This window comes from Pseudophryne corroboree, chromosome 4 (assembly GCF_028390025.1).
Source record: "Pseudophryne corroboree isolate aPseCor3 chromosome 4, aPseCor3.hap2, whole genome shotgun sequence".
Classification (NCBI taxonomy): domain Eukaryota; kingdom Metazoa; phylum Chordata; class Amphibia; order Anura; family Myobatrachidae; genus Pseudophryne; species Pseudophryne corroboree.
In genome coordinates this window covers 687,665,515-687,688,972 of record NC_086447.1, presented here as the reverse complement: position 1 = coordinate 687,688,972, position 23,458 = coordinate 687,665,515, and the positions used below count along the sequence as shown (strand labels likewise).

General features: G+C 46.5%; 1 protein-coding gene and 1 non-coding gene across 4 annotated transcripts in view; one reads left to right on the top strand and one right to left on the bottom strand.

Annotated features, from left to right (window-relative positions):
* Positions 1-23,458, top strand: part of GRM1 (glutamate metabotropic receptor 1) — an 818,622-nt gene that overhangs the window by 107,174 nt on the left and 687,990 nt on the right. The gene's annotated exons all lie outside the window — the stretch shown is intronic.
* Positions 15,510-15,582, bottom strand: TRNAK-CUU (transfer RNA lysine (anticodon CUU)). Its single transcript has one exon. It is a non-coding gene; the product is annotated as a tRNA-Lys (tRNA).

The window sequence follows — 23,458 nt, the reverse complement described above, 5'->3', positions numbered from 1 at the left end:
CTCTCCGTGCATTCCTGTGTGATTCCCGTGGTCCAGATATCGCCTCCGTTCCCAGAGGTCCGTTTTGCAGCCTTCACTGCCAAAGATCTACCGGCTCCCCATTGTGCTATCAGTCAATTGCACACCTATTGGAAATACTTGGATTCCCAGTGTCCTGCATGAGGTTACCCGGTCTGTCTGCCTATCATACAAAGTCTGGAGGATTCCAATTCCCTCAGCTGTTCGTTTGTTCAACTCTGCATTTAACCCATTCATCACCTTGCCATCTACTACAGTTTCACAGTGATCTCTGGAACCCGCAAGTAACCCAATTCAGTACTTTTTCTATGTTGTCATTACAAGGATAATTCTTCACAGTCTCTCAGTTAACTCTTAAAACTCCATTGCAAATTCTTACAGTTAATTCTCCATGTCTGCATTAACCAGTTAAACACAATCTGCAGTTCAGCATCAAAGCCTGTTTATATTTGGACAATTCAACATTTATTCTTCAGCTTGTTTTTGCATATGTTTCCATGAACATTTCTTTTATTTATTTCTGAGTTTTCTCTTGCATATTATTTCTGTCATTCCTGCAATACTTCAGTATAATGATGATTAACAACTAGTCATTTAACTCCTTACTGAATTGTTACTTTAATAAATATATGAAACGGAACTTCCTTCGTCCTCCCTGTTTTCTTCATACCCCAGCACCTACACCTGTGGTTGGTTCCAGGTTAACGGATTCACAAAAACACCCGGACCTGACAGTAAGCACTGGCCACATGGATCCGTCAAGTGACCAATTCGCAGGAGGCGGTGCTATGTCAAATATCCTTTCCCGTCTGGAAAACCAGGAGTCTATACAGACACAAATAGTGCAGTTTATGCAAACTATGGCAGACCGTTTAGAGACTCTTCATACAGCAATTAAAACGTCTCAAGTCCAGATTCCAACTCCGGTTGTCCCAGTTACCACTACAGCTTCTCCTGTGATGCTGCCTACGTCCCGCTTGCAGTTACCCTCTCCGAGTAAGTTTGACGGAACTCCAAAACTTTGCAGGGGATTCCTGAATCAATGCGAGATCCAGTTCGAACTGATGTCCGCCAGTTTCCCATCAGCTCGTTCTAAGGTCGCATATATTATTGCCCTCCTCTCCGGTCAGGCTCTGGAGTGGGCATCACCATTATGGGAGAGAGGTGATCCTATCCTCTCTAATTACAAAGAGTTTGTATCTTCTTTCCGGAGAATCTTTGACGAACCCGGCAGGACCACCTCAGCATCTTTGGAGATTCTCCGTCTACGTCAAGGTTTACGTCCTGTCAATCAATATATTGTTCAGTTTCGCACGTTGTCTTCAGAGTTAAACTGGAATGAGGAGGCCCTGATCGCCGCGTTTTGGAATGGACTTTCTGAGAGAATCAAGGACGATTTAACTATCCGGGATGTGCCAACTAAACTGGATGAATTGATTTCTCTCTGTAACAAACTTGACCTACGCTACAGGGAGCGATGTTTAGAGAAATCCAGGGCAGAGCGATCCAGTCCACGTTATCATCCTAGGCCTCGACAAGATTCTTCATCACAGTCTCCGGTAACGACAGACGAACCTATGCAGATCGGGCGCTCTCGCCTCACAGAAGAGGAACGACTTCGTCGTCGACAGGGTAACCTCTGCATGTACTGTGGGTCCTCTGAACACTTAGTTAAATTCTGCAAACTCCGACCGGGAAACTCTCGCTCCTAGCTTATTCAAGAGAGGTTAAGCTAGGAGTTACTCTTGAATCACGTTCTGGGGAAGAGCCGACCTTGTCTATTCAATTAGAAGTTCCAAGTTCTACAGTGAAAGTTTCAGCTCTCCTAGATTCTGGGGCAGCCGAGAACTTCATCTCCTCAGCCTTTGTCTTGCGGTCTAAAGTTCAAACCATGCCTCTGGAAGCAGCAGTTGCCGTTACAGCAGAGGATGGAAGTCGAATTCCAGATGGTATAATTACTCATCGAACCGTATGTCTCAAGATGAAAGTTGGTGTGCTCCATTCCGAATACCTCTCCTTCTACGTGATTCCCAAAGCCTCTCAAGATGTGATACTTGGTTTACCTTGGCTGCAGAAACATAACCCTCAACTTAATTGGCGAACCATGGAAGTCCTTTCATGGGGTAAATCTTGTACCAAGGACTGTTTAGCCTCAATTGTACCTCTCCGGTCAATCAGCCTTCCCGACCTACCTCCGGTGTATCAATCCTTTGCGGATGTTTTCAGTAAACAAGCAGCAGACTCTCTACCTCCTCATCGCGAATGGGACTGCCCAATTGTCCTGGTTCCGGGTAAAACACCTCCTAGGGGACGAATTTATCCGCTATCCATCCCAGAGACGCAAGCTATGTCTGATTATATACAAGAAAATCTAACCAAAGGATTTATCAGACCATCTTCTTCACCTGCAGGAGCCGGATTCTTTTTCGTTAAGAAGAAGGACGGTGGGTTACGACCATGCATAGATTACCGTGGACTCAATGAGATCACTGTGAAAAACAAGTATCCATTACCCTTAATTCCAGAATTATTTGACCGGGTAAAAGGAGCTACTGTGTTTACAAAACTGGATCTCCGAGGGGCCTACAATTTAATCCGCATCCGAGAAGGGGACGAGTGGAAGACTGCTTTTAATACCCGGGATGGGCATTACGAATACCTTGTAATGCCTTTCGGTCTTTGTAATGCACCTGCAGTTTTTCAAAGCTATGTGAATGAACTTTTTCGTGATCTTCTCTACAAGTGTCTAGTAGTGTACCTGGATGATATCCTAATATTCTCTAGGGATATAAAGTCTCACCGTCACCAAGTTAAAGAGGTACTGACACGTCTGAGGAAAAATCAACTTTATTGTAAGTTAGAGAAGTGCACTTTTGAAGTATCTTCCATACCGTTCCTTGGTTACATCATTTCTGGATCAGAGCTATGTATGGATCCCGGTAAGGTACAAGCTATCCGAGATTGGTCCACTCCTACAACTCTCAAGGGGATTCAGCGATTTCTCGGCTTTGCTAATTTCTATAGGAGAATCATTAAGAATTATTCTACGTTAGCTGCTCCCATCACAGCCCTAACTCGTAAGGGAGCAAATCCTACGAACTGGTCTTCAGAAGCAATCAAAGCCTTCTCTGATTTAAAGCAAGCCTTTGTGTCAGCCCCCATTCTTCGACAGCCTGATCTGAATCGTCCCTTTCTACTAGAGGTGGATGCATCTACAGAAGCAGTAGGAGCTGTGTTGTCACAAGTCTTTGAAGATAAAAAGGTCCATCCCTGCGGATATTTCTCCCGTAAGTTCCTCCCGGCAGAACGTAATTATGCAATCGGTGAGCAAGAGTTACTTGCCATCAAGTTGGCATTTGAGGAGTGGAGATACCTTCTAGAAGGAGCTCAACATCGCATTACAGTTTATACTGATCATAAGAATCTTCTGTATCTGCAGTCAGCTCAGTGTTTGAATCCACGACAAGCTCGATGGGCGCTTTTCTTCTCACGATTTGATTTCAAACTCACCTATCGTCCAGGGTCTCAGAACAAAAAGGCAGATGCCCTTTCCCGGTCCTTTGCTTCTTCTGAATTAAATGATGCTACCACGAATCAAGCCATTGTGAATCCTAGGTCCTTTTTAATGACTCGAACCTCTCCAGTTCCTCCGCCTGGCAAGACCTTTGTCGCCACAAGTCTTCGAAAACGACTGCTTACCTGGGCTCACTCCTCTTCCTTCATGGGTCATCCTGGGGTTCTAAAGACTCTCAAGTTTATTCAACAGTCTTATTGGTGGCCACGTCTCAAAGCCGATGTCCAAGAGTTTATAGCAGCATGTCCTAAATGTGCCCAACATAAGAGTCCAAGAAGTTCTCCACCAGGTTTGTTACATCCACTATCCATACCCAAACAACCATGGACTCATATCTGAATGGATTTCGTGACCGATCTACCTCCATCAAAAGGGCGAAATACCATTTGGGTGATAGCGGATCGATTTTCGAAAATGGCACATTTCATTCCATTAACTGGGTTACCATCAGCCCCTTTACTAGCCAGATTGTTCATCTCTGAAATCTTCAAGTTGCATGGCCTTCCTCGAGAAATTGTTTCTGATCGGGGAACACAGTTTGTGGCCAAGTTTTGGAGGTCGCTTTGTTCATCTTTAAATGTCAAGTTGAACTTTTCTTCTGCATATCATCCTCAGACAGATGGACAAACTGAGAGAGTCAACCAAGACCTTTAAACATTTCTCCGGCTATATATATCGTCCTCACAGGATGACTGGGTTGACTACCTTCCATTGGCAGAATTTGCTCATAATAATCTCTTCCATTCATCTTCAGAATCTACGCCCTTTTATATTAACTTCGGCTTTCATCCTCGTGTGCCAGAGTTTCATCCATTGCCAGCCCTAGAGGTCCCAGCGGCAGATCAAGAGCTTCAACGTCTATCTAGCATCTGGAGTTGTGTACGTAAGTCCTTGGTCAAAACTTCCACTCGTTATAAATCTTTTGCAGATAGAAAACGTAAAGCTGTACCGAATTACAAAGTGGGAGACCAAGTTTGGATTTCTACGCGCAATCTCAAGTTCAAAGTTCCTTCTAAGAAATTTGCTCCCAGGTTTATTGGTCCATTTCCCATTGTAAAGGTACTCAACCCTGTGTCATACAAAGTCAAGCTGCCACCGTCTTTGAGAATTCCTAACGCCTTTCATACATCTTTACTGAAGCCTTTGATTCTCAATAAGTTCCGTACTACCCAGTCCAAATCTCCTAAAGTTTACTCTTTGCAGAATGAGGAATTTGAAGTTAAAGAGATTGTGGACTCACGTTCCCGATATGGACGTTTACAGTTTCTGGTCGACTGGAAGGGTTACGGCCCGGAGGAGAGATCCTGGGTTTTCTCTGAAGATGTTCATGCTCCAAGACTGGTACAGAAATACTTCTCCAAAAATCCTGACAAGGTTCAAAGGTGTTCGGAGACCACCCGTAGAAGAGGGGGTACTGTCACGAACCGGTCTCTCACCTTTGCGGGTTCTGGGGTTCATCCGTTGCCAGTGCGGTTGCTCGCTGTGCTGTGCGCCCGTGTGGGGACACGGCGTGATCAATGGCACAGGTAATGCAGAGTCTGGGAACTGTGAGTGCAGGGACCAAATGGCCTAAGGCACTGCGGTGTGTCTGCTGTATAGGAGGTGGCCATGTTGGAGACCAAATAGCTAATACTGAGCACTTGTGAAAACACCTGTGGGCAGGTGTAAGCCAATCCCGTGCTTGTGCTGCCTTTAAGTAGGCTGGGATTATGTCACTCTGGGCCAGTGCTTTGTTGTATCAAAGCTGTGCTCTAGCTCTGAACTCTCTCCGTGCATTCCTGTGTGATTCCCGTGGTCCAGATATCGCCTCCGTTCCCAGAGGTCCGTTTTGCAGCCTTCACTGCCAAAGATCTACCGGCTACCCATTGTGCTATCAGTCAATTGCACACCTATTGGAAATACTTGGATTCCCAGTGTCCTGCATGAGGTTACCCGGTCTGTCTGCCTATCATACAAAGTCTGGAGGATTCCAATTCCCTCAGCTGTTCGTTTGTTCAACTCTGCATTTAACCCATTCATCACCTTGCCATCTACTACAGTTTCACAGTGATCTCCGGAACCCGCAAGTAACCCAATTCAGTACTTTTTCTATGTTGTCATTACAAGGATAATTCTTCACAGTCTCTCAGTTAACTCTTAAAACTCCATTGCAAATTCTTACAGTTAATTCTCCATGTCTGCATTAACCAGTTAAACACAATCTGCAGTTCAGCATCAAAGCCTGTTTATATTTGGACAATTCAACATTTATTCTTCAGCTTGTTTTTGCATATGTTTCCATGAACATTTCTTTTATTTATTTCTGAGTTTTCTCTTGCATATTATTTCTGTCATTCCTGCAATACTTCAGTATAATGATGATTAACAACTAGTCATTTAACTCCTTACTGAATTGTTACTTTAATAAATATATGAAACGGAACTTCCTTCGTCCTCCCTGTTTTCTTCATACCCCAGCACCTACACCTGTGGTTGGTTCCAGGTTAACGGATTCACAAAAACACCCGGACCTGACAGTAACCTTGTCAGCGATCGACGTAGGAGGTTACTTCCAGAAAATGTGGAGAAGATGATGTTCATCAAAATGAATGATAAATTCCTCCGTGGAGACATTTACCAGCAATTGCCTCCAGAAAGTACACAGGGACCTGTGATGGTGGATTCCAGTGGGGATTAATTAATACTCTGTGAGGAGGAGGATGTACACAGTGAAAGGGGTGAGGAATCGGACGATGAGGATGAGGTGGACATCTTGCCTCTGTAGAGACAGTCTGTGCAAGGAGAGTTTGAATGCTTCTTTTTTGGTGGGGCCCAAACCAACCAATCATTTCAGCCACAGTCGTGTGGCAGACCCTGTCGCTGAAATGATTGGTTTGTTAAAGTGTGCATGTACTGTTTATACAACATAAGGGTAGGTGGGAGAGCCCAAGGACAATCTCATCTTGCACCTCTTTTTTTATTTATCTTTGCATCATGTGCTGTTTGGGGACTATTTTTTAAGTGCCATCCTGTATGACACTGCAGTACCACTCCTAGATGGGCAAGGTGTTTGTGCCGCCCACTTGGGTCGCTTAGCTTAGTCATCCAGCGACCTCGGTGCATATTTTAGGATTAAAAATAATATTGTGAGGTGTGAGGTGTTCAGAATAGAATGGAAATGAGTGGAAATTATGGTTATTGAGGTTAGTAATACTATAGGATCAAAATTACCCCCAAATTCTATGATTTTAGCTATTTTTGAGGTTTTTTTTTAAAAACACCCGAATCCAAAACGCATCCGAATCCAAAACCCGAAAGGGTGGTTTTGCCAAAACGCGTCCGAATCCAAAACACGACCGCGGACCCGAATCCAAAACACAAAACACGAAAAATGCCCGCTGCACATCTCTAGTAAATTACCAAATTTCCAAAAAGTTGCAAACTCAAACAGTCGATGTCAGCCGAGATTTAAATTTACCCAAAATTTCAAATTTGTCTCTTTATCATTAACAATGTATGCACTTTGCCTCTTGTATTGCTGCTCAAAGGTATCAACACTTTATAAATAAAGCATAATAATAATAATGCCTAATTAATGTCTCTCATCTGTCATGTTTACATACAATGTCAATGGCAAAGGTGACAGAATCAAATTATATCAAAGAACAAAGCACTTCTTAAATGACTAGCTCAATGATGAAGTATTTTCTGGTGTACTATGAAGTTTAGAGATGTTAATTCACAGAGACAGCTCCCCTTTTATACAGAGTCACAATGATTCATTAATTATTTCCACCACTCATTCAGCCACATTAAGCGACAGCAATGTTCTGTACATATGTCAAATCTAAGCCAGCAAGGATATTTTGTGAATATACAGAGCTGCATATCTGGGGATTAGATTTTAGTGTGCTGAAATTTTTAGTAGACATTAACATCTACAGTAGGATTATAAGATGTTCAGGATTTATTAACACAGGTAAACGACTATACAGTATAAGTGGGAAAGACAATTATTTCAGTTTGTTAGAGGAACTGTACCTTCAATAAGTTACCCAGGAGAGAAATTCTAACCTGCTCATCCAGCTAGTATTGGCAGGGTAGCGTCTAGTTACCCTTCGTGGAGAGGACCTTTCCCATAAGCCCCTGGGTCCATGTCACAAACTATTTAATAGTAACCTATGGCGAGCGAAGCGGAGCGAGACACCGAGCCCGAAGTGTGGTGAGCAAAATGAGCCCACAAGGGTGCATAGAGAAAATGAAATAACCTCAAACGAACGGAGAATGGATAAAACATTTAGGTGCTGTATGGGCGGAAGTTATCTACTACTCTCGTGTTGCCACTTTCTGGACCTGATCACGAAAGGAACATAGACACAACCGTATTGGCATGCTAATTATGCTAGCAGAGACAATAGAGAGTTATGTTATCTGACAGCCAGATGTCACAGGTATCCGGCCACTATATTAAATAAATACAATACTAGGTGACACAGTTACTTTTTAGTAGAGATGTGCGGCGGGCACTTTTCGTGTTTTGTGTTTTGGTTTTGGTTCTGGTTCCATGCTCGTGTTTTGGATCTGGATTAGTTTTGCAAAAACCACCCTTTCGTGTTTTGGTTTTGGATCTGGATGATTTTTGAACATAACACAAAACCAGCTAAAATCACAGAATTTGGTGGTAATTTTGATCCTACGGTATTATTAACCTTAATAACATTAATTTCCACTAATTTCCAGTCTACTCGGAACACCTCACACCTCACAATATTGTTTTTATGCCAAAAGGTTGCATCGAGGTGGCTGTATGCAGGGCCGAAACTAGGATTTTCGTCACCCGGGGCAAGGCAATAGTTTGCGCCCCCCCCCAAAAAAAAAAACAACAACAAAAAACAACAACAGTAAAACAAACTCTGTCAGACTAAAATATCAGATTACCAGGAAATTTGATAAAGGTGATACTATTGGACAATATTCCCCTATGTGCCTCAAATGCCCTACAGTATGCGTCACATGCCCTGCCAGCGTGTTCAACTACATGCTCCACTGTGTGTCCCCATACATTGCACTATGGGGGTCATTCCGAGTTGTTCGCTCGCTAGTTGCTTTTAGCAGCAGAACAAACGCTAAGCCGCCACCCTCTGGGATTGTATTTTATCTTAGCAGAAGTGCGAACGAAAAGATCGCAGCGTGGCTAAAAAAAAAATATTGTGCCGTTTCTGAGCAGCTGCAGACCTACTCCTACCTTGCGATCACTTCAGGCTATTTAGTTCCTGTTTTGACGTCACAAACACACCCTGCGTTCGGCCAGCCACTCCCCCGTTTCACCAGCCACTCCTGTGTTTTTATCTGGCACGCCTGCGTTTTTTCACACACTCCCCGAAAACAGTCAGTTACCACCCAGAAACACCCACTTCCGGTCAATCACTCAACGATCAGCAGTGCGACTGAAAAGCGTCGCTAGACCTTGTGTGAAACTGCATCGGCTTTTGTAAAAGTAAGTCGCGCATGTGCAGTGCGCACCATACACATGCGCAGAAGTGCCGTTTTTTTGCCTGATCGCTGCGCTGCGAACAACAGCAGCTAGCGATCAACTCGGAATGACCCCCTATATCATAACACTTCGTCACTGCACTACATTCCCCTATCCACTGCACTACATCACTATACTACATCCCCTACACGCTGAACTACATCACTACACTACATTCCCCTATGCACTGCACTATATACCCTATATGCTACACTACATCACTACACTACATCCCCTTATATGCTACACCACGTCAGTGCACTACATGCCCCTATATACTGCAATACATTACTACACTACATGCCCTATATGGTACACTAAGCGACACAAGTGTGCGGCACAAACACCTGGCCCATCTAGGAGTGGCACTGCAGTGTCAGACAAGATGGCAGATTTAAAAAATAGGCCCCAGACAGCATATGATGCAAAGAAGAAAAAGAGGTGCAATGAGGTAGCTGGATGGCTAAGCTAAGCAACACAAGTGTGACACAAACACCTGGCCCATCTAGGAATGGCACTGCAGTGTCAGACAGGATGGCACTATTCAAAAACTAGGCCCCAAACAGCACATCATGCAAAGAAGAAAAAGAGGTGCAATGAGGTAGCTGTGTGACTAAGCTAAGCGACACAAGTGTGCGGCACAAACACCTGGCCCATCTAGAAGTGGCACTGCAGTGGCAGACAGGATAGCACTTAAAAAAACTAGTCCCCAAACAGCACATGATGCAAAGAAAAAAAGAGGTGCACCAAGGTCGCAGAATGGCTAAGCTAAGCGACACAAGTGTGTAGCTCAAACACCTGGTTCATCTAGGAGTGGCACTGCAGTGTCAGACAGGATGGCACTTAAAAAAAAATAGTCCCAAACACCACATCATGCAAAGAAGTAAAAGATGTGCAATGAAGTAGCTGTATGGCTAAGCTAAGCGACATAAGTGTGCAGCACAAACACCAGGCCCATCTAGGGTTGGCACTGCAGTCCCACTGCACTAATGGCGGATACCGGACACACGTCTAACACCAACATAGCTGTCAAGGCCTCAGACTGCTGTCATATTTCATCTTCGTCGCAAAGGATTGTTGGACAGTCATTTGCTTAGTTGAAGTAGTACAAGTGGTCATCCGACTTCCCCTCTGGATGACGATCGACTCCCAGCAGCAACAGCAGCAGCGGCAGCAGCAGCAGTAGGAGGAAGTGGTTCTTGATCTTTCCCTATTTTATCTTCCAAATTTTTGTTCTCCATTATTTTCCTGGAGTTATATAACAAAATGCAGGAAAGGAGAGCGTACCTCTACACCACACAGGGCAAACCCTGTAAAAATTATTTGGATTAAATATTAATTACCTCTTTATTTGGAGTAAATAATATACAGCACAGGACAGCACCACTGAACTTATATGGCAGCACCACTGGGCTGGATTTATACGGCAGTACCATTGGACTGGATTTTTACGCCAGTACCACTGGATTTATACGGCAGTACCGCTAGACATGTACGGCAGTATCACTGGACTTATACGCCAGTATCACTGTACTTATACGGCAGGATCACTGGATTTATACAGCAGTATCACTGGACTGGATTTATACGCAGGGCCGGCTCCAGGCACATTTGACTGGAGCAGCCGCTCAGGGCTCTGGCTACTTTAGGGCCAGGCCGCGAGTTCTGATTGGCTCAAGGACCGGCGCCATATTTGAGATGACCTGCGCCGGAGAGAAAGCAGCGCCGCAGAAATTGCGGTGGATGAGTCCGGTCCAGGGTTGAGCCAAGCGTGACGGGTGTAATGCCGTAGCTTTTGTGCCTGCTGCCTGCATGTAGCTGAGGTGCCGGGAGCGAAGCTCCCAGACAACAGCATTCAGCACACTGCCCATCCTCGCTGCACTTGGATCCAGTTATCTGGCACTGGGGGCATTTGTGTATCTGGCAGCACTGTGGGGGCATTTATGTATCTGGTAGCACTTTGGGGGCATTTATGTATCTGGCAGGACTGTGGGGGCATTTGTGTATCTGGCACTGAGGGCATTTATATATCTGGCAGTACTGTGGGGGCATTTGTGTATCTGGCAGTACTGTGGGAGAATATAATGTGTATCTGGAAGCACTGTGGGGGCATTTATGTATCTGGCAGCACTGTGGGGGCATTTATGTATCTGGCAGCACTGTGGAGGCATTTGTGTATCTGGCAGCACTGTGGGGGCATTTATATATCTGGCAGCACTGTGGGGGCATATAATTTGTATCTAGAAGCACTGTGGGGGCATTTATGTATCTGGCAGCACTGTGGGGGCATTTATGAATCTGGCAGCACTGTGGGGGCATTTGTGTATCTGGCAGCACTGCTGGGGGCATGTATGTATCTGGCAGCACTGTGGGGGCATTTATGTATCTGGCAGCACTTTGGGGGCATTTGTGTATCTGACAGCACTGCTGGGGGCATATAATGTGTATCTGGCAGCACTGTGTGGGCATTTGTGTATCTGACAGCACTGCTAGGGGCATATACTGTGTATCTGGCAGCACTGTGGGGGCATTTGTGTATCTGACAGCACTGCTGGAGGCATATAATGTGTATCTGGCAGCACTGTGGGGGCATTTGTGTATCTGGCAGCACTGCTGTGAGCATATAATGTGTATCTGGCAGCACTGTTGGGGCATCTGTATCTGGCAGCACTGTGGGGGCATATAATGTGTATCTGGCAGCACTGTGGGGGCATATGTGTATCTTGCAGCACTGTGGGGGCATTTATGTATCTGGCAGCACTGATGGGGCATTTATGTATATGAAATCACTGATGGGGGCATATAATGTGTATCTGGCAGCACGGAGGGGTCATTTATGTATCTGGCAGCACTGTGGGGGCATTTATGTATCTGACAACACTGGACTGGACTTATACAGCAGCACTGGACATATGGCAGCAGGGGACACCACCACTGTGAATGTATTGATGCAGCACAAGATACTACCACTGGACTGATGCAGGACAACACAGCACCACTGCACTGGACTTATACAGCTACACTGGACATATGACAGCAGAGGACATCACCACTGTGACTGGACTGATGCAGCATAAGACACTACACTGGACTGAGCAGCACAAGATAGCACTGGAATCACCACCCCACTTTCCCTCCCGCACAGACACTGAGGACGGAGACACGGCCTCTCACTACACTCTCCAATTTCGGAGTGAAAATGGCAGCGACGCGCCGCTCCTTATATGGAATCCAAAACCCGCAAGAATCCGTCAGCGGGATGATGACATTTTGCCTCGTTCTGGTTTCCAGACTGGAAGTTCATTCCAGTCGCCCAAAGGCAAGTTGGAGTTTGGTGCCCCCCCTATAAAAAACAAACACCACACACTACTTACATAATTATATAGATTGCACTCAGGGCCGGCTCTACCATTAGGCAGGTTTAGGCAGCTGCCTAGGGGCGCCGGCCACTGGAGGGCACCACTGAATTCATCTAGCAAAAAACTGAAGATGTCTCTGTATGCGGACTCCTCCTTATACACAGCGCTGGCAGCTGCTGTGGGTCTAATCAGGTGAAGCCACCACTATCAGGCTGTACCACATAGTGCCTCAACGCTTCCTCCATGCTGACACATGTAATATCAAGTCGTGACGGCACATAGGAGGCGGATGTAACTATGACTCCCAAGGGCGCACCCATGGCCACTCCCCATAGCCCTGATGCACCTCCTCCAAAGCCCCTGGATTATGGATCTCCTGGCACTCAGCAAAAACATGAAATTGGCCTCAGTGTCCTATACAATTCCTAACATGCCAGCTAGTGTGTACAGTTACACAGGCAGTAAGAATGGTCGTCACTCAAGGATTGGAAAGTGAAAGTATATTGTGAACAAAGTCACTAAATGTTGTGACTTTGTTTACAATATACTTTTCCACTTTGAAAGTCCTTGAGTGTTGTCCCTTTTCTCTGTATAATAATGCAGTTCACCCCAGCCCATCTAGTGGCTACCTGCATCTCCCCTCTGAGAGGTGGTAGTGGTGGGGAGATTGCAGGTTAGGGGGCGCTAGACTGAAGCTTTGCCTAGGGTGCAGAGAGACCTTGCACCGGCACTGATTGCACTCTCAGTCGGTCTACCAGGACCAGAGCTCGCAGTGAATTGGCAGGGCTGTGTTTCAACCATCTGCATCATGAAGAATAAGCTTTCACCAGTTGGTCCCATCTCACAGTCCAGCAGTAGTGGCGGGTGTACCGTTGCTTCCTGCAGCACAGGCTGAGCAGTACCAGGCAGGGAACATCCTGTCCCTTATTGCAGGTGTTTAGCAGGGCTCCTGGGACAGAGCTGATTAACTCAGCAGCAGCAGTGGGTCTGCCGCAGAGCTCCATTGGAAGAGCTGTGGTCACACTTCGATCATGTTGTGAACCACACAGGTGCTGCTGTACATGCAGGTGCCCATTCAGGGCTTGGAGCCCAGAGGAAGGAGTCTCCATTGCCTCTGGGAGTTATGCCCCTGGTACAGTATGTAGTGATAGCATCTTTATCGTAGCTGTATAATAGTGGGAGTGAATCTACCACTCCATGATATTGCAGTATTTATCTTAGAGATAAGATTTATGAATGTTTGTTTATAAGTGCAAGAAAGGAGGGGCATCTGGGATGGCATAGCAAAGCATTGGGATAGTGCAAGCTGGTTTTGTGCTCCAGCCAGAGCACCTATTCTCACAAAATGGAAGAAGCCAAGTTAAGTCATTATATCACAACCTCTTCTACCCAGGGACGGCGACAGGGGGGGTCAAAGGGGACACGTGTACCAGGCCACAAGGATCAGAGGGGCCTCAAGTATATGCCACTAAGTGCACAGCAGGGATGTGAGGACGCAGTCTCAGAGTGGCAGGAGCCCAGACAGTTATGGGATATGGCAGCAGCTTTGCTGGCTAGGATCTTGCGCCCTGTGCTGGCCTCTTCTGGTTGGGTGTGAGGGACGCATGGTTCCTGCTGTGCGGAGTTCGGGTCTGGATACTGGGGAGTGCAGCACAGGTGGGTAAGAGTGGATTGGTCAGGGGATAGAGGAGTTTAGGATGTGGTGAGGGAGCTGGGAATATCAGCATGGAGTCATTGGGAAGAGATAGACTGTGGGGTGTGTGGGAGGAAGGAGAGATATTCATAGTTATGCATGTGTATAGATACAATATATATATATATATATATATATATAAATGAAGAAAGATCGGCGGCACTCCAGGACTTCAAAGTAGTAATAAAGATGTGTATTAAAACATCACAAAATACAAACTGTGACCGATGTTTCGGGGCCCGTAGCCCCTTTTTCAAGGTGTATGTGATGGGTGCAGTGAGCTTACCTTATATACCGTGAGAAAACCCGCCAAGTGTGATGAGGACGGACGTCTCCGGCCATCCGTCTCCGCTGCGCTCCCTGGACCTCCGGGGTCTGCTACGGTTGACGTCACGCGTCCGTGCGTCGGGTTGCCATAGTAGCAGCCACCGCGTCAGGTCGCGCTGGCCGGGCTGTCAGATAGAAAAACAAACAAGTGAGATGTAACAAAATACTAAGATACGGAGCATCCATGCTATAAATAGATGATCAAGCTTGACCTAATGAACACAATATAGTAGACTAACTATAGTGCAAGAGCATGGAAAAGGAATCGCACTAAAAGGAGTGTATTGCAAGGATGTTTTGATGGGACTGTAAACATGATGATTGCACACTACCGATGTTATGTCTAATAGACAGCTGTCACAAACATGACTGCTGTGTTTAAATTTTTTTTTGAGAAACTCGGTGTGAAAATATATGGATCATGGTTACAATCCACAACACATAATTGCGGATGCCCCTATACCGAAGCACCGCTGTGTGTGGAAAGATTACGTTATCACCACAAAGATAGAGACACCATAGGGTATATATTGTGGCAGGAGAGGTACTTTGCCACCTAGAAGCTACTCACAGGATTCTGGGGGTAGGTGGGAAGTGTGGATGGACCGGGTTCCCATTCATTTGGGCCCAGACCAGCTCTTATAGGCTTCTTAGCCCAAGAAGCTGCTTCATCAGCGAGCACCTGGCTGATGGCTTTAAAGCAGAATCTCTCCCATTAGTCAGGGCTCCTGATGGCAATTAGTGTCCAGGTGATAGGTCTGCTAGGGACAGTGGGATCCGGAGGACTGGGGCACTAGTGTCAGAACGTTGGGACCTGAAGGGTTCCTTATTAAGTAAAAGGGAGTGAGACAGGGCCTAACCTCCCTGGTTGTTTATACTAGATACAGTGATATTTGTTTTATGTGTATCTTTGTTTTTGAGCAAACTGAATAAAAGGTATTTGTTGTTTTTGCACAAGCCTGGAGTCGGTCGCTGGTGGAATTTTTGTAGCAGAGCACATTCTAGCAAGACTCCTGTTACAAATGGCACCCAACATGGGGCCCGAACCCACGACCCTGAGATTAAGAGTCTCATGCTCTACCGACTGAGCTAGCCGGGCATCATTACCAGACCAAGGGTGTTGTGAGTAGTGGTTAAAACTAACCCCACGGAGTACAAATAATGCTATGTTTTGTTTAAATTGAATGTGTTTGATTTTGGTGCAAAGGTTTGCATTGGCAGCAAAGAGATTAAACAGGGTGCATGGACTGTTCTGTCTTCCCTGATTCACACCATTCATTGAAAGTAGCTGTGTTGATTTGCTCTAAGGGGTTGCAAGCATCTGATAATTTATGATTGAATTTCTTTTCCAAACTTATTTTTACCTGTGCCTGCAAAATCTGGTAGTGGGAGTCTGGTGTCCCTGTTAATTAGCTCATTAAGACCAATCAAGCAAAGTTGAAACCTTTTATAAGTGTGGTTCTATTTAGATAGAGAAATTTTGTGGCACTATGTGTCCCAGCAATCCCTGAGTTCTAGTTTTAAGAGCCTGAAGGGAGAAGTTGTTTATTTGCACTACCAGTGTAAAGTATTTGTGACCTCTATGTACATGCTTCCTTTCAGTGCTTTGCTAAAAGCTTAATCTGTGCTAAAAAAAAGAAGGAATTTTTATTTTCCCTTTCACTTACAGTTTACGAAGGGAACAGGGTGAATAAAGATTTTCAGATATACAGCATATTCTGAAGTGTCTCTTCAAATGGGTAACATAAAGAGAATTCATGCTAAAAAACAAAAGGGGTGACAGCTCTAATGCTGCCCATACACTTGTGCGATGCCCCACGACGCGACATCGCAGGGCATCGCACTGGCAGTTCAGGTGCGATGAAATCGCACCTGAACTGCCAAAGTGATTATCATTCGATCATGTGATAGATTGCATGGTAATCACGTGATGGGCATGTCACCGCCGAGTGGGAGCGGCCTCTGGCCATTCCCGGCGGGTGCCCATCGCACATCGCAGTGCGATATATCTCATATGGGCTTAAAACCACATGCGATCGCACTGCGATGCAAGAAATATTAAGTGCAGCACATAATATCTTGGGACGCAATATTCGACCAGCGTGCCCGCGCATCGCGTCTCAAGATACTAAAATGTGCATACAATTCTTCGATTTCTCTCACAGATGTGGTCAAAATCGAAGGATAGCACCGATTATCTCATAAGTGTATGGGCACCATAACACCTCAGGTTAGGAACTTATGTGACCCTATTAAAGCACAGTTGGAGAGTGAAGTGGAGAGTTTATTGGGGAGTAATCCAGATCTTGGAAAAGATTTTAGCATGGAACCTTTTTTTTGGTGTCACATGATAAGTGACCTTGAAAGGAATGTCCAGTCAAAGGACCAGGAGCTAGAAGACCTTAAGGAAAAATTTGATTTTCTTCAAGAGCAGGTGAACACCTTAACGCAAAAGCTGGAGGAGAAGGAATCTCTTTTGTCTGACTCTCTGACGAAATTGGTAAGGAGTAGAGAAGAGATTGCCAAGGCCTCAGGCCAGGTGTCAGAGTTGCAGAAAACCTTTGCAAATGCTAAACCCAGATCTGAAAACTCTGTAGTACATAGCCAAGGACTATTAGAGGAAATATCCTGTGACCAGACACGATATGGGAGTCTGGTGCTGGCCAATAATGCTCAGTCGCAAGACTTGGCGGAGCTTCAGGAGAAAGTTTCTAAGCTAAAACCTTTGGCTATGCCTAGTTTCAGTTCAGGGACAGGTGTAGCTACACCAATTGCTGAAGACGTTATGCCGAATGTTGGGTCAGAGATATTATCAGCCAAAATGGAGATGCCATCTTCGGGGGAATTGACGCCAATGGTGGTGCAGGCTGCGGAAGAATGGTACCATACTACAGTGGAACCCGGCTATACTGGATTCCCTGTTCCTGTCAGAAGGAACAGAAAAGTTGAGCCAGAGCTGCCAGTGCCTAAGGTCTGGAAGGCATCCTGCTATGCCACTAGTAAGGCCATCTGCCTGGAAAGTGGAAATGAGGGCCCTTCCACAGAGGTAGAGAATTTACAGGCACTAATGTCCATTCAGTTGGTATTGCCGTTCCAAAGCATGAAGGACCTGCAAGAGCCCATCGTAGAACTGGAAGTCTTATCCGTGCCAGAGGTTGCTTCTGTTGAGGTCTTAGAAACCCAGGATCCTTCTCCTGTTGACGCGATGTACGTTCAGAAGTCAATCCCTGATGGGACATCACAGGTTCAGAAGCCCCCGGTTCTGGATATCCAGTACACATGTGAGACTTTCTCTGATGAATCACAGACAAAGACCGTACCTTTGGAGGTGTCTCGCTTACGTGAGCTAGTCATGGCTAAGCTAGTTGCAATACAGGAGTCCGAAGATATCCGGGAACCTGCTTCTGAAGGAGTTCCACTCATGTATGAGGAGGATAAGGTGCAAGATTTCAATCTTGGGGTTGTTGCACTCCGGCATGATCCACCACGAGAGGCTCAAGGTCCAATTGCTGAACTGGGACAGTTCATAAAGGACACACTAAGTAAGAAGCAAGAGCCTGACTCAGAGGAATCGGTGCAGAGTCCCATTTATGAGGTTGCTCTACCGAGGGAGAGTTCTCTATATGAGACACGAGAGCTGGAAAATTTGAGGGGAGAGTTCCAAAAGCTGGCCCTAAGTAACAGCCAGCTAAAAGAAACAGTGAAGGAGATTCTTAAACTACGGAATTGCATAAGAGACCTGGACAAGAGAATCAAAATGGGTTATGTGCCAGTCACAGAGCAGCAGGAGTCGGTGACTAGGGTCAAAGATAGGAGATCGGAGGACAAAACAGTCACGTTAATGAAGGAGATGCTATCAAAGCTGAAAAGACTGAAGGAAGCACTAAAAGTTTAACAAATGAAAGGACTTTCTGAGACTCAGGACCAATGTCTCGCTCTGAGGGAAAGGGTGGGGGCAAAGTTGGACCATGACCTCAGAACAATTAAAGTCAGGGCAGAGACTAGGTGTTAACGGTGCCAAGAGCTTGGCCATAAAAGGGGGAATTGTCCATATAGGCCAAGACCAGTGGGGGCCGCGGTGACTACTAAGCCCAGAGTGAACCTAAAAACCTTCCCCAGTCCAGAGTTGGTTAAGGTCATGTGTCACAAACACCCAGACAATAATGAAGCGATTTCCTCAGTAGCCAGTAAATCCGAGCCCAATAAGGGAAACATCCCTAAAGGTGGGAAGGTGAAGAGGAGAGGAAGTTTAGTGGCAATGGGAAGTTGTCCATGAAAATGACCACTTTGGCCACTATGCCAAAGTGGAGGGAAAGGCAAGGTAGCACAGTGGAGTCGGTGCCAGCAATCTTTAATGGAAATAGATTCCAAGGCCAGTTAAAAGGGCCTCGGACGTGTATTTGGGAGAGGATCTTGGGACCCAGGTGTATGGGCCCAAGATACAGTATGTCCCAAAGATTTGTCATCCTGAAAAAATTGGCAACGGTGAAACCTTGCCAATGTCACATGCCGCTTTTCTGAGCCACGAAAAGCTGAGGGAAAGGGTATGTGGCAGGAGAGGTACTTTGCCACCTGGAAGCTACTCACAGGGTCCTGGGGGTAGGTGGGAAGTGTGGATGGACCGGGTTCCCATCCATTTGGGCCCAGACCAGGTCTTTTAGGCTTCTTAGCCCAAGAAGCTGCTTTATCAGCCAGCACCTGGCTGATGGCTTTAAAGCAGAGTCTCTCCCATTAGTCGGGGCTCCTGACGGCAATTAGTGTCCAGTTGATAGGTCTGCAAGGGACAGTGGGATTCGGAGGACTGGGGCACTAGTGTCAGGACGCCGGGACCTGAAAGGTTCCTTATTCCGTAAAAAGGAGTGAGGCAGGGCCTAGCCTCCCCGGTTGTTTATACTAGATACAGTGATCTTTGTTTTATGTGTATCTTTGTTTTTGAGCAACCTGAATAAAAGGCATTTGTTGTTTTTGCACAAGCCTGGAGTCGGTCGCTGGTGGAATTTTTGTAGCAGAGCACATTCGAGCAAGACCCCTGTTCAATATATATATATATATATATATATATATATATAAAAATATTTATTTATTAACAGTTTTTTATATAGCAAGTAGCAATTCATACAGAATTTTTGCTGAGGGGCTGCGAGCGCATGCGCAGCAGGCCCTACTGCGCATGCACCCGCATTTTCTGCGGAGGGCATCAGAAAATACGATCGCCTCTGCCTGTCAATCAGGCAGAGGCGGTCGCGGGGCGGGAACGCTCCGTTTTCTGGGTGGAAACGGAGTGTTGCAGGGGCGTGCCATCCAAAACGGTGGGCTGGTACGCGTGAATGGGGGCGTGTTGGGGGTGGCGTCACACGCAGCCGCTGCGACAGCAAAAATGGCACCGGGACTCCTGCGGCCGCAGCTAAGCTGCGCCGGCAGGAGTCATCCTTAATTTCTGCTAACAAGCAGAAATTGCATGTTGTTCGCCGGTCAGGCGCCGGTCAGCATGCGGTCAGGTCAGGCGGTCGCCGGTCAGGCGCCGGTCAGCATGCGTGCTAATGGTTAGCAAATTCTGCTGATTAGCAGAATTTGCTAACCTTACTGAATTGGCCCCATGATTGAGAAAAATTGTCATGATGAAGGTCCTAATTCAGTAAGGATTGCAAATTCTTCTAATTAGCAGAATTTGCAGTCCTTTTTCTTGCATGCTGGGGTCCGCCCATCGCAGGGCAAGGCCGCCCAGCATGCTGACCGCCACCTTCCCTCTTCAACAAGCAGAAATTGCGAACACATCGCAATTTCTGCTTGTCAGCAGAAATAGAGGAATCCTCCTGCCCAGGGCCGGCTCTTCCTTTAGGCAGCTGCCTAGGGGCGCTTGCCCTTGGAGGGCGCCACTGAATTCATCAAGCAATAAATTGAAGGATGTCTCTGTACAAGCCATCCTCCTTTTACACTGCACTGCCAGTGGCTGCAGGTATAATCAGGTACAGCTGCCGCTATCAGGCTGCGCTGCATGGTGCCTCAGTGCTTCCTCCATGCCGACATGTGTATCATCAAGTCATGTGAAGGTACATAGGAGGCAGATGTAACTATGGCTCTCAAGGGTCACCCCCCGCGGTCATTCCTCATAGCCCTGATGCACCTCCTCCAGGCGTCTGGATCCCAGCTCTGCAGCCGCAAGCAGCACCTGATTACATGTCTGCACCCAGCAGCAGCTGTGATTCTGCTGCCAACTGTTAGAGGAACCATGCCAATGATAAGGGAAAACAACATAAGGTAAGTAACCCATGGGGGCTTCTGAAGGACCACAGAGGGTGGTGGTGGTGTGTGTGTGTGGGGGGGGGGGGGGTATTGGTGGTGGTGGTGGTGGCGGTGGGGTTTGCACAGCACATTACAGAAAACACAGTAAAATAAAAATACAGGTTGAGTATCCCTTATCCAAAATGCTTGGGACCAGAGGTATTTTGGATATGGGATTTTTCCGTATTTTGGAATAATTGCATACCATAATGAGATATCATGGTGATGGGAGCTAAATCTAAGCACAGAATGCATTTATGTTTCATATACACCTTATACACACAGCCTGAAGGTCATTTTAGCCAATATTTTTTATAACTTTGTGCATTAAACAAAGTGTGTCTACATTCACACAATTCATTTATGTTTCATATACACCTTATAAACACAGCCTGAAGGTCATTTAATACAATATTTTTAATAACTTTGTGTATTAAGCAAAGTTTGTGTACATGGGGGGTCATTCCGAGTTGTTCGCTCGCAAGTGAATTTTAGCAGATTTGCTCATGCTAAGCCGCCGCCTACTGGGAGTGAATCTTAGCATCTTAAAATTGCGAACGATGTATTCGCAATATTGCGATTACATACCTCGTAGCAGTTTCTGAGTAGCTTCAGACTTACTCGGCATCTGCGATCATTTCACTGCTTGTCGTTCCTGGTTTGACGTCACAAACACACCCAGAGTTCGCCCAGACACTCCCCCGTTTCTCCAGCCACTCCTGCGTTTTTTCCGGAAACGGTAGCGTTTTTTTCCCACACGCCCATAAAACGGCCTGTTTCCGCCCAGTAACACCCATTTCCTGTCAATCACAATACGATCACCAGAACGATGAAAAAGCCGTGAGTAAAATTCCTAACTGCATAGCAAATTTACTTGGCGCAGTCGCAGTGCGGACATTGCGCATGCGCATTAAGCGGAAAATCGCTGCGATGCGAAGATTTTTACCGAGCGAACAACTCGGAATGACCCCCATTGAGCCATCAAAAAACAAAGGTTTCATTATCTCACTCTCACTTAAAAAAGTCCGTATTTCGGAATATTCCGTATTTCGGAATATTTGGATATGGGATACTCAACCTGTATATGTAGGTGCGTATATATGTATGTATACACATAAAATTAAATATGTCCACCAAATGTATATCACTCAGCATAAAAGTGAAACTGGCCTTAGTGTCCTATTCGATTCCGAACATGCCACCTAACATTTATATATATTAGAATATATCTTTTCATTTTTTCTGTATATGTACAATGATTCCTCCGGGAGGTGGTGAGGCGGGCGGGGGGTTGCAGTTTAGGGGGCGCTAAGCTGAAACTTTGCCTAGGGTGCAGAGAGACCTTGCACCGGTCCTGATCCTGCTGGCACAGCTAAGCTTAGCTGCGCTTGCAGGAGGCCCACCACCATGTTCCGGAACGCGGCGGCTGCGATCATGCCCTCGAAATGCCTCGTTCGTGCCTGCACTGCCCCCCGTTCACACTGCACCGCCTCCGCAATGCCTCCACAACGCTCTATCTTCACCCTGGAAATGGAGCTTTGCTGCCCCCCTCGCCCTGCGACCGCCTTTGCCTGATTGTCAGGCATAGGCAATCGCATTTTCTGCAGCCCCTCCCTACAGAAAGTGCAAGTGAATGCGCAGGAAGGGTGCTGCGCATGCGCCCGCAGGGCAATCGTAATAATTCCGGTTGGATCGTGATTTGCGATCCAACATGAATTAGCCCCGAAGACCATATAAACGTGGTTTGCTTAATGTAGGCGTAGTTTCATATAGCTAAGGAAACTAATCATTTCTATGGGGGTCATTCAGACCCGATCGCTCCTGTGCGTTTTCGCTCAGTAGTGATCGTGTATGAACTGCGCATGCGTAAGCACCGCAAAGCGCAGGCGCGAGGTCCCCCCAGTGACGGGGAGTGCAGGACAGCGACGGGATGGCTGAAGAAAGTGATTGCACCGATGATCGCAAGAAGATTGACAGGAAGAGGCCCTTTGTGGGTGTCAACTGACCGTTTCCTAGGAGTGTCCGGAGATACACAGGCGTTTCCAGCTGTTTGTAGGGAGGGTTCCTGACGTCAGCTCCCGGCCGGATCATCCGAAGAGTAAGTCCTGAGCTGTGCAGAGACTGCACAAACTTTTGTTTATGCAGCTCTCTGCACATCCATTCGCACCCCTGTATAGCGATTACCCCCTCCCCCTGTAGGCGGCGACTACCTGGTCGCAGCAGTTCAAAAAATGCCTGCTTGCGACCAGGTCTGAATTAGGCCCTATGTCAGAGCTATAATCATAGAAATCTATATACAGCAGTGGCGCACGCAGGTGGGGTTTCCGAGTATCTGGAAACCCCCCCTGATGAGCCGAGATTTCTATTTTGAGACGGAGACAGCTTTGTCTCCGTCTCAGCAAAAGCCGCTAACGCGATCGCGATCGCGACCGCGGAGCTGCAGCAGCAAGAGAGAGCTGTGGAGCTCTCTGCTTGCAGAATGTGCCGGGGGAGCTGCTGGCTGCGCATGCTCAGCAACAGCAGCTCCCTCCGCTCCGTCCTCACTCTGCCATCCTTCTACTCTCCCAGGCCCTGGTGTATCATGTAAGTTTGCAGGCAGTGTTTATGTGTGTATTTGTATGTTTGTATGTACAGTATGCCTGTGTGTTTGTTCACTGGTGTATGTACAGTATGTATGTATGTATGTATGGATG